The 13142-nt window shown below is 39.5% G+C and overlaps 1 pseudogene; it reads right to left on the reverse strand.

Moving 5' to 3' along the window:
- Positions 1–280: 280 nt before the first annotated feature.
- LOC140936442 (uncharacterized) lies at positions 281–1308 on the reverse strand (annotated as a pseudogene).
- Positions 1309–13142: the final 11834 nt, after the last annotated feature.

The raw sequence follows: 13142 nt of genomic DNA on the forward strand, positions 1-13142 counted from the left end.
GTATAGGCTATATGGAAACTATGTCATTTCTTCCTTTTTTCCTACCTCTAAAAACTGCATAGCTTTTAAGAAGGTTCCGTTTGACTAGTGAAAACATAGCATTTTCGATACCAAAAAATAGTCCTGGCATAGAAACAACATAGGACCTGGTTAAAGCAGTGTATGACTGATTGACATAGGTTTTACATAGCTTTGTGACAGCATCTGCATAGACTCTACATAGTGTCTGATTCTACAAGGGAATATTTTCGATCGATAAATTTTAGCAGTTTGACAAGAGCTAAGGGGCAGGAGCTACAATGTCCTCTGTTCCTGGCTTACAAAATTGTCCTATCTCACGGTAGAGCTTAAGTGTTTGTTCTTGAGACAGTTCGCTTGAATATATAACTGGAGGAGTAGCTGTGGAGGGTGGAAGGACGGCTTGAGTTTTAAACAACATGAAAGAATGTTCAGGGTTGTTCACAAATTCTTTATAATAAACCATTCCAGGGTTTTCCTTAGAAAACCGGAAATGATGACACTTCTTAATGTTCGGGAACTTTCTAAAATACTGGCCAAGGAATGACGCCCAGTCATGTACAGTAACAATGATTCGACCATCATGGGCTCCAACCAGCTGTGCTTTGTTTAAGCCACTGTTACTAGAGGTCTCAACCAATCTAGCAAATTCATACGATGAAGAGACATGAGTCACCTTATATACTTTCTTAATCAAGCCAAAGGATTGATCAGGACCAAACTTTGCATCCTGCTATTAGAAAAGAGTATGTAATGGAGCGGTAAAGTTTCAGCAAAATTCTGTATGTCAGGTACCAAAGGAAAAAACTCTTTTTGTTTTGGCCGGTGCAATTGTCCGCATAAAGATGCGCATGATGTTCTCCCAGTCCATCATGGTTATTCAATCATTGCTTGGTACATGTATCTGTTGTGCAAAGTCATGAGTAATGTATTGATGCATTTAAAGAACAGGCCCATCGGATTTCACAGATCAGCAGAGTATTAGTGTCAATTGTTTGAAGAAATCTCTCGCATTCCTTACCAGGGTTCCTGTAACATTCTCTCTTGCTTTGTGCAATGTCCAAATGTTCTTGGTGAGCCTTTACACAATCTGATTTTTCTTCATCTGAGAGGTTAGCAGCTCGCTGCAGTTTGGTCGTGTTTTGCTGACACGTTAAACAAGGATACATCATGGGTTTAGAGATGACCACGTCAGGATAAAATTCGTCCCACAGCTGTAAGAATTTCTTGTAACTTACGCCTCTCGTTTAAAACACCACAAGTTTTCTCGTGCTCCCTCCAAACGCTCATCTTTGTTTCCAATGAAGACAAGAGCCTCATCTCTTCACTTTTAAATCCCGGGAACCTTCCAGGAAGCACGATCGCATTTTCTTCAACATAATTGTCAATAAATGCATGAACAGCCTCAAGCGATTTTTTGGAAGTTGCGCTTTTAGGCACTCGTTTGGTGTTTCCATGAGTTCTTGGATAAATACTGTGTTCCTGATAATGTTCCCTTAGTCTTCGAAATATGGAATAGCCAATTCCGTAAAGATGTAAGAACATCTCCTTGCAGATTGGAATTGTTTGATAAGTGAAGCTGCATCAAGGACTTCTATTCCTTTTGTCGCTGATTTTTTTTCAGTTTTTGTGAAGACGTGAATATTGGAGAGGACCTGAAGGTCAAGTTCGCTGCTCGAAAGCTCAAGGCAGTTATATAAGTTGTAAAGAACAGTCTCCGCTGAAAACTGTCCTGAACAAGGGTGACCTTTTAAACAATTGCTGCAAGTTCCTCGCATAAATTTCTTATCCTTTTGTACAATCTCGTTGGAGTCACTGATAAAGAAATAAGCCATCTTTACGTATCTTTGGATTTGTGCGTCGTAAGTAAAGCCGTGACTATCCGGTTTTTCTCTTGCTGCGTCTTGTTGCAGGATAACGATTGCTGTCACAATCGTTGCTACGACAAAAAGATACAGTACTGCAGGCACAAGGATAGTTCTTACCTGTCAGTAGGAAATTATTGTCTGAAAATATCGAATGTTTGTTAGTGTTCAGATCGTCATTTTATCCTTTTACATTCACATCGAACGGATAGGAAAATGTCGAGGATGAGAGGCTAAATCGTTCGAAGGGATGCTGCAACCTTTGGAATGGACATGTTCAGTTTGCGACCAGATACAAAAATCCTTCAAATGGATGTCTTAACCATTTGCACGGATGTTGGAATCCTTTGAACGGATACCAAATTTTTTGAATGGACAGGCAAAGCGTTCAAACAGATGCTAACTTTTTTTAACGGATAGCCGAACCGTTCGAATGGATGTTAATTTTTTTTGAATGGATAGGCAAACGGTTCGGATAAATGCTAATTTTTTCAAACGGTTTTTTAAAAGCGTGCGAAAGAACAACGAATGGATAACAAACGCTAACCCTCTTGAAACGGATAACCGTTAGCCTTCATTTCGCCTTTCACTGTCACAAATGCACTAGGATAAAGCACTTTACACTGAATGAGAATTCAGCATGGACGGTTATTCCTAATCAAGCCACTTCACACTTGGGAGGTTTTTCCTTCCTCTCTAAGTGCAACTGCAGCAGGAAAGATATCAACATTAAGGAGTTACCACTCTTCTACATAAGAACACTGCAATACTGGTTTGAGTTTAATACTAAGCCATTAACTAGAAACACGATCATATGGAACAACAAAGATATTAAAATTGATAATATTACGATCTTCTTTCGAACACGGCTTAGTAGAGGAGTTTCCACTATAAAAAGCCTTCTCGATCGTAATCTTGATCTTGATTTCCTTACTTATGAAGAATTTAAAACCCGTTACAAGATAAAAACACACTTTTTGACTTATTACAGAGTAATAAACGTTATGCCCAAATGAATATAAAAAATGTATTAAACAAATAAATGCACAACAACACCAACCTACACAGCAACGTCAGAGCTTGAAAGCACTAACAACCAAGGCTATACCCGAGAGTTTTTTTAATCACATATTTGAGGAACCTAGAGCCACACAATGCCGTATTGACAATGGGTTACCACCAGACCACATACACGGCTACTTTAACTTTGCTTTTTTTTGCACCAAAGAAACAAAGCTAATAATGTTCCAATACAAGATTTTACATGACATAGGTTTTACTGAGTAAATATTGTTCAGAGCTAATCTCGCCAACAGTGATCTCTGCTATCTATGCTTGGGAACAAAACAAGATCTGAAGCACATGCTAATCTCGTGTCAGTTCGTCTCAGAGTTCTAGGAAGCTTTCCTGGACTGGTACAAGTCTCACGTATCAATAGGGCTAGAACTATCAACCATTAAAATCTTGTATGGTGTTATTGGTAACAATCACCTCAATAAGTTAACTAATCATCTCTTACTACCGGCGAAATATTATATACTGCTGCAGTATCAGAGAAGAGCCTTTGTTATGAAGTGATTATGTAACTATAGTGGTAAACAAAGCCGAGATAGAAAAACAAAAATATTATTATAAGAAATGGAAGCCTTTAATTGAGAAGTTTGTTTGCTAACAATTAAACAACTAGTAAGGTTATACTCAGCATTACACTTGCATTTTATTGTACTTTTGTAGCAAGACTGTAATGCAATGTACTGTAATTCATTGTAAAGTATCGTAATTTATTTTTTCTTTATTGTTACTATTTTTTTAGTTTATCTAAAGGTAGCTTTTGTTGGGTAAGTATTGTTAGATGAATCAAACTGAAAAAAAAGACCTTCACAACAGCTTGACAAGAAGACAACCCTTGGGTATAAGATTTTTGGATCCAGCATTTGAACAAGACCGCTTTACTACTCTCGGATATGGCAATGACATGTCTATTAAGGAAATGCATAAAATCGATGGGACTACTCTTATCAACTGCATCAAGTCACCTCCAAAGAAGGAGTCAGATTTCAGAAATGCAATCGACAAAGTAATGAACACAAAATTTAAACAGTACAGTACATTGTTTAAAATGTTCATCCGCCTTTTAAGTGTATTTGGAGATCAATGTAAAGACCAATGTAAAGACCTGCAATTTCTTTAACTAATAATTTTTTTGGAAAACCATCTTCCTTTAGTTCTGACAATTTATGCTGTTGTCTTTCGTTCCGACAACTTCCAACTGTACATTTCTGCCCTAAAGAGAATCTGACTCATGTTTCTTTGCTTTGGCCGCCACCACTGCAAGAAGTCACTACTGCTTTTTCTTTCTAGCTTTCACTATTGGGAAAAATCTCGCACCCCTTCCTTTTAACACTGTAGAGTTCTATTATTTCCTTTACCAATTATCGCGTTGAGTGCTTCCATTCCATCATTAGTGACCAGACAGCTCAGACAAAGAAATAACGAAAACCTGCAGTTTAACAAGACAATTAAACCTTTCCTCTTAAGAACTATATTTTTCCTGCAATCAGCTCAAAGTAGCAAAAGAGTTAAAATCTGTTTTCTTTGATATTATCTTCGAGGCAAATAGTACCTCATCCAAACAGTCCGCATCTGGAGAACAACAAGAGTGGACCCTTTCTTTTTGGTTTGGTAGCAAACCCAAGACAGACAAAGTATTGCTGTGCGCCTTTCCCCTGTCAATGAAAAAAGAAAACCAGTCCAATCCTTGAAGAGAATGTGACCTCCACAGCAGTGAAACACAAGGAGATAAGTGGTGTGTATTTGGTTTTTGTTCAAGTAAAGTTCCTAATCATACCACAAGTAACTCTGCTTTGGGAGTTGTCACTTTTAGGTTCTTACGGCGTTGCCCCTTAAAATAACACTTTCCTTTTGGAAAAAGGCCCAATTCTGTCTTTCTTGATCATTTTGTGCATGTGCATGTAATAGACCCTTTACACAACTATGTCACATGACCTTGTTAATCATTAAAGATGGCTGAGGTCAAATTCGGTACCAGGATGGAAACTCCCAATTTTAAAGTAAAGGACATCTGAGTGAGAGATTTAAGAATGGTTTGAAAACTTAATGTATGTATATAACGTATGTACATAAGCAGATGTACATAAAGAGATCCAAACAAACCCAGAGCATATGAAGTCTTACTTCACACATAACTGTAGTGTCAAGGGAATTACCTCTTCATTATGCATTTCATAACTGGTAGTAGTTGTTGTTAGGTGTTATAAAGATTTAGATAGTACATATTTAAAAAGTGGGAAATAATTCACTAAAGGTTGTTAGTTGTGTAATTGTAGCCAGCGCACCCAGTACTTTACATTGGCGATGAGGATGATTTTCAGTTGAGATATTTGGATGGTTTTTAATTGGGACAAATTCAAAGATGCCTTGAAGGCGGCACGGTGAATGCAAGCAACAAAGTGGGATCTGGCGGTGTTGATGCGATAATGCTTTTGGTGGACGTTGGGTCATTGACGGCGTTCAACCCAAAAGGCAATCTGAATGGTATCAGCCAACGAAGGAAGCGATGGAAACGATCTTTTGCATCGTATCTGACAGGAAAACGGGTTACAGATGACAAGCAGAAAAAAGCTCTTCTCTTACACGCTGCAGGAGTCAATGTGCAAATCTATTTTACAATGGTCAGCGAAGAAGAGATTTTCTCTTTCACCACCACGATGAAGGCGCTTGATGACTATTTTGTTCCAAAGTCAACTGTACCATTTGAAAGGCACTTTTTCAAGCAGATTGCACAAGCTAGTTATGAGACAGTGGACCAATTTGTGTGTAGGCTTCAGCAGGGGGCTGCGAGCTGTGATTTCGGAGTCCTGCAGGATGATTACATTCATCATCAACTTATTGATAACTGCTACGTAAGTCATTTAGGTCTTAAGATTTTAGGGCAGGAAACTGTTACCCCAGATTGTTTATTGGGCGCAGGAAGCCGTTAGCTGCAATTTGAAAGAAATGGAGGAAAACTTCAGCCAGAGTCACGTGAACGCTGTTGGCAGGAAAAATTTCAGTAGTGTGTGGAAAGCATGAGGATCCAGGAGCAAACGTGGGTGGAGCGAGGAACGCAGGCATTGTGAGAGAAAGGAAAAAGGCTAGGAAGGAAGGGAAGGACATTTTGCAAGAGATAAGAGTTGCCCAGCACGTGATCAAGGTTGTAGGAAGTGCGGGAAAATAGGACATTTCCAGATTACATGTATGCAACGTCACCAAAATGGAGGGAAGAGGTTCGAGAAGGTAAAGAGTGGCAGTGGCAGAGGAAGTAACAGGAGCAGACGAGATGTAGTCAATGAAGCAAATTCTGTGGGAAGTGAGACGTTCTCAGTCAGGGAAAGTCCTAATTTCACATTCAAACTTGGCCAAACCTGTCGCAATCTGAACTCGGAAGTAGACTGCCTAATGCACTGTTGACTCTGGAACTACGTGTAATTTGATGGGCCAGAAAACCTGGAATTGATTGAAAGCTAATGGAATCCAGTACGAATCACGCCTTGCAGCTAAGGTGTTGTTTGCCTACGGTGCTACTGAACCATTGCCAACTCTGGAAATGTGCTTGTCAAGGGTGAAGGGCGCACTCTGCTTGGACAAGAGACTGTGGAGAAACTCAGTTTATTGCATGTCCGTCCCCTTCCGGGGAACAGTGTCGTGAGTGAGCATTCTGAAGATGATATTCGACAGAGGTATTGAGATTTGTTTACAGGGATTGGTCTTCTCAAAGGTTATGAGCTTAAACTCCATGTAGATGATACCGTGAAGCCTCTTGCTCAGCCAGTGTGAAGGATACCATTTGGTCTGTGCGAGAAAGTGGATAAGAAATTAGACAAGTTGCTACAAGCAGATATTATTGAAGAGGTGCCAGAAGCTCCGACTGGCTGGATTCTCCTTTGGTAGTTGTACCTTAGTGTGATGGTGACATCAGGATTTGTGTAGATGTGCGGCATACACACGAAGCGATTATCAGAGAGAGACATCCTATTCCGCCTGTAGAGGAACGTTTGCACAATATAAACAGAAGGGCAGTTTTTAGCAAGGTTGATTTGAAGTGGGGTTTCCACCAAATTCTCCTTAGTGAGGAAAGCCAACACATCACGACATTTGTGACTCATCGTTGCATGTGCCAGTACAAGCAGCTTATGTTTGGCATGACGTCTGCCCCAGGGAAGTGCCAGCACATTGTTCGAGATGTGCTTGAAGGTTGTGAGGGCGTGGTAAATACAACTGCTGATTTAATTACCCATGGGAACAGTGTCGAAGAGCATGACAGGAGGCTGTTTGCGGTGTTGGATAGCCTCAAATGGGTCGGGTTGATGCTTATAGTGGCAAGTGTGAATTCTGCCTATCAAGGCTTACCTTTTTCGGGCACAAACTGACTAGTTATGGTGTTAACCCAACCAAAAGATTGCAGCTATCCAAGAAGCGAGAGCTCCAAAGGACATCAGTGAGGACAGGTCGTTTATGGGACTAGTGCAATACTCTGCGAAGTTCATGATTGCCAGACGTAGGATCATTAGCGCGATTTATATAGGACCTCACAACGAAAGGTGTTAACTGTGTAATGGGGGGGGGGGGGGGGCAGAACAGCAAACTGCTTTTGAGAGGTTTAAGCAAACAATCATGCACGTGGACATGTTGGCATGCTACAAGGTTGGTTCCAGGACAAGAATCATCGCAGATGCTTCACCAAATTTGTGCATATTGTCAGCTGCTTTCGATTTCTCATAAGGGGCAAACAAAGTTAAACAAGGTACGAGTAAACGCCAATGGGGCATCTAGTTGATAATTTAAATTGGCTTTTGATGTCATTGATTTTGACCGTAACATTGCTCTCTCTCAGAAACTTTTTGACGGGTATCCTGTTAGGAGACTACAATCCTCTTGAATGGAGACAAGGAAAAAGCAAGAATATATGATTCTTGCATCTCCAGACGCCCTTCAGTATATGTTGTCCGAGGAAAACGACAATGATACGCAACCAAGTAGTGCCCCAAAACCGAGGAAAACAAGGAAACTACGCTGGGAAAGAAGTAAACTGAGGAACATCAAGGCCAAACTGGATGAAACATATTCAAACCACTTAACTGAAAAGCAATGACGAGTTAGTGCTACTGTGCCCCGTGGTGAAAGATCTTCTACACGGCCATGTCCCATTAACGGCCCTAGCTGGGTAGTTCGAAAAGAAAGGCCATAATCTTGTGATGTAGAGACTATAATTTTGCTTTTGTTTCAAGAGAACTTTCTTAAGAATTTACTTTTTCAAGCATGTTGCAATCATAATCGTTTTGTTGGTTTATTCATAGAAAAACGTGTACAATTAATTGCAATAATTCTGCAATTATATGATATATATTGTTATTGTTATGCGACGTATTGTTATTGCTTCAGAGGTGTGTATCCAATTTTTTAACCTAGAGAGCAAATATCTACGATCTAGCTAGCAAACAGGGTATCCTAACTTAATTGCCAATAAATATACCAGCACTACGTAGTACTGTGCATGTAGTACTTACAGCGATATCAATAGCCACATTGTGCAAAGTATAAGTAAATAAAAATATTCATGTGAACTGATCTGCTGGATTATTCATGTGTTGTAATTTATAACTGCTAAGGGACTTAAATTATGAATGCAAACACGTGATAGCGCTCCTGAGCCAGGATTCCGGAGACCTTTATTTGGCAATTGGTCAAAATTCATACCTTAACTGTAAAAAAAACAAATAGACAAGAATGATTTAAAATTACGGAAACACGAGATTACCAGGCAATAGCTATCCTGATTATGGAATGGAAACAGAAGATGTTGATGCTTCCGGAAACGTTTTCTCATGTTTCCGCAAGTTCTGCTATTAAAGGAACAGTATCCCGTTACTGCGCACGCACCAAACTTTGATTTTTGGACAGGATGTCGCGAAATCAAAAGATGCGATGAGAGTAAGAGAACCTTGAAAATCCGTTTGCATCGCGCTTGGCCGGGTTCAATACGAAAATTAAACTTCTCAGGATTACAGATCAGTGATATATTGTTCCGGTTAGGTTTCGATTTGGGCAAAATCTGGATTTTATGGCGTTACTTTTATTGCCGTTGGCTGGAGGACCAAAAGATTGGAAGCACTTTGATGCCGATTGAAGGCTTATTTCTTCTGCTAGCTTCCATACGAGCTCAGATAATTGTGAAAGGAATACGCAGAAATGAAACAGCAAAAATAGAGACTGTAAGAAAGAAACCACTGAGACATGGATGCGACTGAGGAGATCTTGTGGAGGGGAGCTTCGCGAAGCAGAATGTTTTAAAACGACGCGTTAGTAAACTTTTAAATGAATCTCCCTACGGCCGACAAAATCAAACAAACAGGCGCTACATGTTTAGAAAAACTAGTGCCCTGAAATCATAATATAATTTTTACTAACCTTTGTGATGATTCATAGCGTTGAGATTGCATTTTTTTGTCTCTCAACGTTTGAGGCTAGAACACGAGCAAATCAGGCAGATATTACTGGACTTGGCACAATTGACCTCTGACACGAGTTTCAAATTTGAAAATATGTTTTTAAAGCGAGCGAAACGAGATTTTCGGGTCGCGAGGCGGCCCAGCTAGCGATAAAATCGCGATGAGTCTTCGAACCGCTAGCCAAATATTTATATAAGACAAAAGACTTCTTCGATCGCGAAAGTCTAAAATATTACTTGAGAATATAAACAACAAAACCCCGTCGGCGGTGCGGTCCGGAAGGAAATCTTGTCAAGTCAATATGACAGTTCTATTGTCTTCTGAAGAAAAAACAGATGACGCTCGCGCGTGCGCATAATCGGGACACTGTCCCTTTAAGTCCGTCAATGGAAACAAGTGTTTCTACGAACGGACAATTGACAAAAACATGTAAGTGGTACAGTTCCACTGTGAAATAATGTGACAGAAACACCAGAAATCGTCACATATCTACTAGCGAAAACACACGTCAGCCATTACATTTCCACAACAGTTAACCGCACTTCTGCTACGTTTCAGTTTGCAGATTTGTGGTTTCTCGTCCTGTGTTAAATGTTGGAATTTGTAATACCAATGTGATCACAAACATGTTATGCTTTCAGAGAGGAGATAGAAAAATAACTCTAGATTCTGAGATCAAGACGTTTAACCTCCTGCCTTTTGAAGCAAAGTTTATTGATTGACTGACACAATGTGATTTGTTGCAGAATGTGTTGATGTCTTTAGGGAGACTGGTAACAAGTATGGCAGTCAAATCTACGAGCATGCCATAAAAGGAGTTGTAGTCGGTCTAATTCCTTTGAAGTTGCATCCCAAATGCTTTGGGAAGAAAGAAAACCTAGTTAAGAAAAAAAAGAATCATTAATGACATATTAAGTTATTTATGTCTTAAGAATGATCTACCAGGTCCGTAAGAAGCAATGTTCGAACTTTAATTGTCCAACCCCCTCACCTCTGGAATTTCCTGGGCCTCTAACCCACCCGGGAATTTCCCATTCCCTCCATGGTGGGGGTTTGGATATTTTCTGGAACCATACATAGCATGTTTAATATAATTTGTTGAAAATTGAAGTTGGGGACACGTATTTTCCATTAAATTTAAACTACTAACAGTTGATGTGACTCATGTGGGGTGTATTGTTTGTTTAATTCAATTTGTCCCAACTGCAATAATTTAAAATTTGTAACATCCCATGTTTGCATGTTTAAGACTCTGTGAGAACTGAGATGGTCAAGTATGTGAGAGAGATGATGTTATCAGGTGGTGTGTTATTACCCACTAGAGGCGTTATTGGAAAAAGAATCAAAAGATCTTATTGGAGTCAAAGACATCAAGCTCACAGTAAGGAGAAGGAGAAAAGAAGGAGGCAACGGTTTCTCAATAAAAGGAACTTTCTAACAATTGTAGGATTATACTATTTTTCACTTTCATACTCAAATGCCTTAGATCAGAAGAAAGTGCACGCTTGTTAAGTATACAGACGTGGATTCATTTTTCAAGGGAAGAGAGTGGATTCAATACCAAATGTCTTACAGTAAAGTTACATGGAATGTTAGCTGGGTAGGAGGTAGGGTTCATGACCGGAAAAATAAACCCCCTGTGAGGAACAAGATAAATTTATTCTCCAGGGCTTGGTTGTTTACAGCCAGTAGGTTAAGATAAGCCAGGGTTAGTGAGAAATTTGAATTCAACTGCCTAGCACATTGAGCACAGTGCTTGTGTACATTATGTGTGCTTGCGAATCTAATGATTGTTGTATCACTAGCCTGTGCAATCCCATGATTACTGTGAAATCAGTATGACCTTAAACTCAACACCAGTTCTCTGTGGTGTCACGTTCCATGCATTTTAAAGTACAAAGAACACGAGCAACCCAAGAATGTGGATAGATTCTGGAAAAACCTCGCTATACAGTTAATGAAGTGCCGATGACCAATTACTATTATTATATAATTATTACTATTTTGTTAACAAATCACTGTTCGTTTTTCCAAAATGGTTTCAATATCAATGTCTCATAAAGTAGAATAATGTTAACTTCCAGGAAAAGAGTTGGGATGAAAGGAAAGCATTGGAAAGAGAAGAGTTGAAGATATAAAGGAACTGAGAAGTACGATTGCCCCAGTGGAAGCAAAGGAAGTGGTAGTTTACAATTCTGGGGATGAGGACGTATGCTCTGATCTTCTCATGAAATGAAAGATCAGTTTGGAGAGGGGCAGGGAAAACACGGGGAAAATCAACGAAGGGGAAGTCGCCTGCTGGCTCTACTTAGTGGTAAGGCATGCAGCCAACAAACGTCTGTCAAAGACCTGATAGAGCTGGCAAAAGAGAATATTCCGAAGCCAGCAGCCACGGCTCCATCAGCTAGTCTGACCCCTCTGAGATGCTGCAAAACATCTACTGATGATGCAGCCTTATGTGCAGAACAAAAGAGCTAAGTTATCTGTGGGCCCATCAAGTGAATGCAGTAACCTCATGGTGGCTGCCGGGGCACTGTGCTTCTCACTGGTGGAGACCGAAAGTAGTTAATCTACTATTATTGACTTACCACCGTTTCTCCTTCAGGGAGAATTAACTGATTAGGGACAGCATAGGGAGGATAAACGTGTAAGAAACAGAAATACAGACCTGCCAACCCCTGATAAAGGAGAATCTGGAGACCTGTGAAAAAAAAATGGAGATTCTACAAAAAGTAATGAAATACCGTTGTTCCTGATCTAGATTAAAACAGGCACTAGAATTCCCCATGGAATTTTATTCAACAAGGTAGCATTTCATTTCAGAAAAATATTTTCCAAAAAACTGTGAGATTGGGAGTCTTGTGAGGCCGTGAGAAAAGTAAAAAAAGTCATGACAGTCAAGGCAGAATCGTGAGAGTTGGTAGGTGTGGCAATAAAATAATACATTTTTTTGGACAATTAAAGGATCTTATATAGGTACCGTCTAAATTATTTGGTTGCGTTTAAGTGTTTAGCTTTTTCTTTTACTACAGTTAGTAAAATCTTAAATGACTCAACATTTTGGAATTGTCCTTTAGCGCAATTAATTGTAAAAATGGTTTATTATAAGAACATCCTTGGAAAAATAGGAAACAATAAGCCTTAGCATCATTTTTTTGGCAAATAGACTGCCTGATTGGACATGAAATTCGAATACAGTGAGAAAAATACTGACATTTATGGTCTTTCTGCAGTCCTAATTCTGATAAAAGTATTATCCTCTATTATGAATGAGTGCTGACTCCCATATTAAATTAACAGGGATGCTTGGTTCTCATTTAGGTGTTGGATTTACAAGTTTTGATCCAACCTCGTTCCCAGGTTCTCTCTCCTTTCCATCGAGAGACCCTGGTTGGGTCTGGTCATGTAACACCTAGAATATGGGATGGGTAGAAAAGAACCCTGGGAATGATTTTAGTTTTGATCTCATCGAGGGTGTTTAGGAAAAATAACCAATAATTTTTACCCATACTGGCACTTCTTGAGATTGTGGGTAAAGAAATTAATGTCCATATAATTTCATAAGGATTCAATTCAACCCTGAATCAAACCCGCAATGTTCTCTTTTAGCGATTTCACTCTAATTTTTTAATATATGTGAGCATCTTGTCATTTTTATGTGCGATTTTAATTCCCCCATCACTCTGATTTCTCTTGGCGGCCCGAAAGTCCAGCTAACATTTTAGGCTGAACGCAAAATATTGAAATTCAA

This window comes from Porites lutea, chromosome 1 (genome assembly GCF_958299795.1).
Source record: "Porites lutea chromosome 1, jaPorLute2.1, whole genome shotgun sequence".
NCBI lineage: Eukaryota > Metazoa > Cnidaria > Anthozoa > Scleractinia > Poritidae > Porites > Porites lutea.